This window comes from Neodiprion fabricii, chromosome 3 (assembly GCF_021155785.1).
Source record: "Neodiprion fabricii isolate iyNeoFabr1 chromosome 3, iyNeoFabr1.1, whole genome shotgun sequence".
Lineage (NCBI taxonomy): Eukaryota > Metazoa > Arthropoda > Insecta > Hymenoptera > Diprionidae > Neodiprion > Neodiprion fabricii.
In genome coordinates this window covers 40375972-40382000 of record NC_060241.1, presented here as the reverse complement: position 1 = coordinate 40382000, position 6029 = coordinate 40375972, and the positions used below count along the sequence as shown (strand labels likewise).

Below are 6029 nucleotides of genomic sequence, written 5' to 3'. Positions count from 1 at the left end.
TTGAGAGTGACTACGTTCGTATTGGCGACACGCGTTACCCGAAAACGAAGGGTTTGCTGGAACTTTTGTTCAAAAAGAAGCCCGACGGTTCTTCTGTGAGCGCCGGAGATCGGGAAAATTTTAAAAACATAATCCTCGCAACGAACGCGCATAAGAAGTATTACTCATCCGACGGGGCTGTTCGAAACGATAACAGTTACAAATTTAGAAATGTCATTGCCGAATTAATGGATTATTCTCCGTCACCTCGCCGAAAGGGTAAAGGTCTACTTCCGCAAGCTATGATCACTCGACAAGGTGTTGAAACGGAATACGTCTTCTGGGATGATCCAAACGAGTTGGTGGAGCGTCTTCGTTTACTCCTGGCATCTCAGGCAGCGGGAAATCCGAGTCACAATAACGAAATAATCTCCATTATCGAAGAGCTACGCGAAGCAGGGATCATTTATTAAGCAGCTCCCGTCATTTTTGCATTCATTACCGAGATGAGCGTCGACGTGTTTGGACGTCAGCTGAATAAAAACACGACCGCGAGCACTCGCGGTCCTCCGGGTGTCGGGTTTCAAATAACAGCGGACGGGCATTACGATATACGGAACAAGAGACTGTGCAACGTCGCGGATCCCGCAGAGCCGAACAATGCTGTAACTTTAAAAACCTTGAGACGAAAATTCGGCGTGCTGCAAAAACGAATCGACAACCTCGATCAAATGATCAAAGCTTTGGAGATCACCACGGAGAAAGCCTTGGATACCTTCTACACAGACTTTAAAACAGGCAGAGACTTGTCGATTCGAAACGCGGAAATCATTTCCAAATTGGACACCAGACTAATAGCGTTGGAATATGAACGAGGAAAAGCAAGCACTGGTGACGGAACTGCATAAGCCTGCACGCCGGAATTACCCGCGTCGACGTGTAGACGTGCGCGGCATCGACGAGACCTGGCAGGCGGATCTTGTTGATATGACGTCGTACGCTGGACAAAACAAAGGCTACAAGTACATGCTCACAGTCATTGATATCTTTTCAAAGTATGCGTGGGCTGTACCGATAAAGAGCAAGTCTGGAGACGATGTTACGAAGGCAATGGAATCTGTGCTTGTCCAAGGACGGGTACCGAAAAATTTACACGTCGACAGAGGAACGGAATTTTACAACTCGAAATTCGAATCGCTTATGACACGCTACGGAATCAAACTTTACTCCACGTACAGTAATTTGAAGGCTTCGATCTGTGAACGTTTCAATCGCACGCTGAAAGGTAAAATGTGGACACGGTTCAGCATGCAAGGAAGCTACAAGTGGCTCGATATCTTATCCGATTTGGTTTCGGCTTACAACAACGTCAAACACCGAACCATAAGAATGAAACCGTCGGATGTCACCGTTGCAAACGAGAGGCTGTTGTTACGTCAGGCGTACGGAGGGCTTCGAGCGATACCTACCGTATCGGCAAAGTTCAAATCCGGCGACAAAGTTCGAATCAGCAAATTCAAAAATGTCTTCGAGAAAGGTTACACTCCCAATTGGACGACCGAAATATTCACGATAAGTCGAGTGGAAAATACTCATCCTGTGACGTACAAGCTCAAAGACTACCGAGATCAACCCATCGCTGGTGGCTTCTACGAACAAGAGCTCCTCAAGGTTAAGCATCCGGATATCTATCTGGTGGAGAAGGTGCTCAAGAAGCGTGGAAGAAAAATATACGTTAAATGGTTAGGTTTTGACAATACACACAACAGTTGGATAAACGAATCGGACATGTAACATTTTAATAAATGAATTTTTTTCGTAAAAACGTATGTCCCTCTTTATTTTATATCCGACACACAACAAGTATGCGTCTTTTTAGACAATCGACAGACATGGTAAAGTTATAAAGCTAAGGTGTAGGCTTGTAGCCCCACGGAAGCGTGTCGGTTGTATTTTGAAACACGATCCGCTTGTCGTCATTCCAGCTCAGTGCTACTTTCTGCTGTTCTACGGTGTACTCGTATACCTCGTGCTTTCGACTCATGATCAAATGCTGATTTGAGGATAGATTTTCACGTTTCAACGCACAGTCCAAATAATCGTTAAAGGTTATTTTTCTTAACGCTGATCCTCTGACTCCTTTGGCACGTTTAGTGTCTGTCTCATCTCCCATGACTCGGAACGCGTACAGTTTAGCTCGTAACCCTACAAATTCGAGCATGATTTTGCCGTTGTTCTCGTCTTTCATCAAACCGAGAACTTTTTTGTTCGCTAGAGGCATTCCATAAGCGTTGTCAAGAGGATAATCCGACGTGTCAAATTTATGCAAGTCCGCCTTCATGTGTTCGTAAATGTCGGGGACGGTAAAATTGTAAATTAAACTATCTGTATCTGTATACATTAATTTTGCTCGGTTACCGAATTTCTGTTTGATATAATTGTAATGAAAATCGTAGATGTATGTTTTGGCTAGATCCATGATGGAGAAACCTGCGTACAATGGTTTGTTCAACTTGACTTTCATCTTACTCATTTCAACGATAATTATATCTTTGTCGAAAACGGTGCAGCTGTGAAAATTAGGCTTGGCTATGGTAGCTCTCGCACCGTACCGTCCATCCCATTCGGTGATCAATCGAACATCTCTGTACTTTCGCACGTTTTCCATAGTTTTGCCAAAAACTGCGTTGTTCATTAGCTTGTAAAAATTTTTCTCAAATTCGTTGTCAGATTTTTTTCGCAAATCGGTATTTAAATCTATATATTTTTTCAGCCACGGAGTTTGCTTGAATTTGAGAACTCTATGAATTTTGAGTAATTTTAAACCTAATTGTAAACATTGTTTCAAAACGCGGTAGTGAACAACGTAGTTTTTCTTGGAAAATAGCGTGGGCGTCAATTTTGGCTGTTTATTGGTCGAAATCGGAGGTACATAGTGCTCCGGACACAATGGTAAATCCTTATGAGTTTCATGCAGTTCCGCAGGATATTCCAAATCTACCTCCAGCACGTAACCAAACTCTGCATCGTCCGAGATGGTAAGAACGTCGCATTGTCTGAAGTCTGATACCCATTCGAAGGAACTGTATGGCAGAGCAAAGCTCATAGCTGCACCGTACAAATTATTAACGTCAAAGTACATGAGATAAGATTCTTCGACCTCAGGATCGAATTTCTCTCTCATGTACCTGTTGTTGGCCTTTGCATATCTGTTCGAACACTGTGATACACCACCACGAATACCTTTTTCGATAAACATAACCATGTCTATGTCGGTGAGAAGCTCGAGTTCGATGCCTGTACATTTTAACATTGCATCAAACGACAGACCGGGCGCTGTGTAGTAATGTAACGGGTCCAGTTTGTACGTCGTCCAACAGCTCTGTCGAAAATTTTGAAAAACGTCAGCCAGTAAAAACACGTCCGTCTGTAAATACAAGTCCGAATACTCTCCCAAAGTTTGGACGTTAAAAGTTTGCCATACGTCGCACGCATGCGCGTAATCGTCGTCTGATATATTCCGGTCGTTCAATTTTGAATAAAACTGTTCTTTGGCTGGTAAATGTTTCTCCTCGAGCTTCTCCCAACTGTCTATGTATTCGTACGGGAAGACACCTTTCCTAGTCAATAACCGAAATTTGTTCAAGCTACTGCAGAATTTACGTGTTATTGTTTTTCGACAATCGTCCAGATGCGATGATAATTTATCGAGACTGCTAGGCATGAAACGGTACGAATCTATGAAACGGAACGTTACATCCGTTCCCTTAACGAATTTAGTGAAGGAAATGTACTTTTCTTTGTTGACAGGTAATAGTTTAACAGTACCTTCGAATGACGTACCCAGGGCTTTGATCAGAAAATGCGAATCGTAACCCGAAAGATTGTGGAATATCACTGGGATGGTGTGCGAATTTTGGTAATTTAGATTACAGCTGCGGTGAGCAGCACCACGGTACTTTCCTGTGAAATGACAGTGATCCCGATGTTTCACGTCTGTGAGAGTAAACGGTTTTTCACAAATATGACAGACCGCTGACAAATCAAATTCGTTGATCTGATTGAAATTTAGTGGTTCCATCGGTACAACAGTCTTGTAATATCCCTCTAACGAAAGTGCCAATTCCTTTAACTCGTTCACAAACCATTGGATGCAAGTTTCTCCACGATTAATTTTGAATTTTGAAAGCGAATCGTCAAACGCGCAATGTAGATAGTAAGCTATACTATACGGAAGATGCTTCTGATAAATTGTTCTATTTTCCCCAAAACTTTCATGTGTGGGTTGCAGTAAACATTCGAGATCCGCGTAAATGCAGAATGGAACGGTTTCTTTGTGCTTGAAATCGCTTGATCGCGATGGGAGTGACGCGGGAGCAATTCAAACTGAAAATCCGAACGGCGAAAGGCCAACTTTACACTGTTTTCTGTCTTTATTGTTATTGAAATTCAAGGGCGGTGGCCGGTAGGGGTCAGGCCCTACATTTTAATTCTTATGCACATCTAAGCCACATATTTTAATGCACTCTATTTTACCTTCTTGATTTATTCCTTTATCTATACTCGTTTATACTACTCTGTCCTCCTTTATAGTTTTAACAGGCTGCATGTACTCCAGGACTTAGTGCACCCTTTTTCTATCTCTATTTATACTTTTCTCCATGTACACTCTGGTCCTTGGAGTGCATGCAACTTAGCTTTTATTACCTAAACCAAAGATGTGTATTCCTTTTACTTTATGACCATTTTATCTTTTTATATTGAGCTTATACCCCACAATTTTATATTATACTCCTTTTAAAACCACCGCCAGGGGCGGAACTTGTATATATATCACCCCCGGGCAAACAATGTGAGCCCGGGGGAACATTGTTTGTCTAAATAAAAGCCCTTTATCTGTTCTTATCAGCTTAATATCTGATACGCTCCCCATTGGGGAGCCAGTATATTAATCTGATTTTTGGAAGGTGGTGGAGTGTCAGGGGCTTGCTCCGGCTTCGCCGCGGGTCGACCCTGCATTGCAGTACCGTAGGGAGCAGGCCCACTAGGACTTTAACATCAGTACACTCCGCCACCTTCCAAAAATCAGCAGGATAGGTTAGCTGATTTTTAATTTTTTGAATTTTTAGATTTTTATTTTTTAATTTTTTCCTGACTTGTATATACATTTTTATTTATACACTTGTATATATTTATTTATTTTATTTCTACACTTGAGATTTTATTTATTTATTTATTCTATTTATTAGCTAGGCTATTTAGTTTCAATCCCGCCGAGAAGCGATCGGGACGTGGTTTAAGTGCGCGAGTGTTGTGCCGCGAGTGTGTACGTCTCCCCCGCTTCGTCAACCCGTAGTGTGTGCGGCGGAACTCCCCGGGACATCGCGCCGGTGGGTGGACCCGTCAGAGGTAAGTGGTGCCTTTCTTTTTCTCTTCTCGCTCTTTCCCCCGGCCATACGGTGCCGATTGCGAGGCGACCGTACTTAGCCGCTCTCGCGCGGCACTAGGCCGGTTAATCCCGTACCCCACCCCTAGTTTCCGTCACTGTAACGAGCCGTCGCACCAACACTTGTTGGTGCCCTTGTGACGGTGAGTTGCAGTGTCCGGTTGCGCTCCCATCCTAAACGCGTTAAAACTCAACGGGTTGTAGTTGCTGGAAGACCAACTGCAAGTGCGTCGGCACGAGGGTTGGTCTCTCCGGCTTCAACAGCCCAGAGTTAACGTAAGTCTCGAAGTTTCTCTGAGGAAATAGCGCGAGTTATTCCCTCGGCGACAGCTTCGAGATCCTTCTACCACCACGTCTGTCGTTGCCCGAGGTCGGGAACGACTGAAACACGTCTGACCGGCCAAAGGTGCGACAGGCTGGTGCTGCCCCCGCGGCGGTCAGTAGCCGAAGCTGTTGGCGCGAGTCACAGGTCGGTACTGCGGGCCGTCGGTAATTTATCCTCCCCCTCTGTTACCGACTCTCTCTTTAGGTAACAGAGGCAATACCGACTGTCGCTTTCTCTTTTCAACTCCTTGGATAACCCCTCTTTCATTCCCATCCTTTT

At 44.0% G+C, this 6029-nt stretch overlaps 1 pseudogene; it reads left to right on the top strand.

Annotated features, from left to right (window-relative positions):
• The first annotated feature begins 4847 nt into the window (after positions 1–4847).
• LOC124179274 lies at positions 4848–5029 on the top strand (annotated as a pseudogene).
• Positions 5030–6029: the final 1000 nt, after the last annotated feature.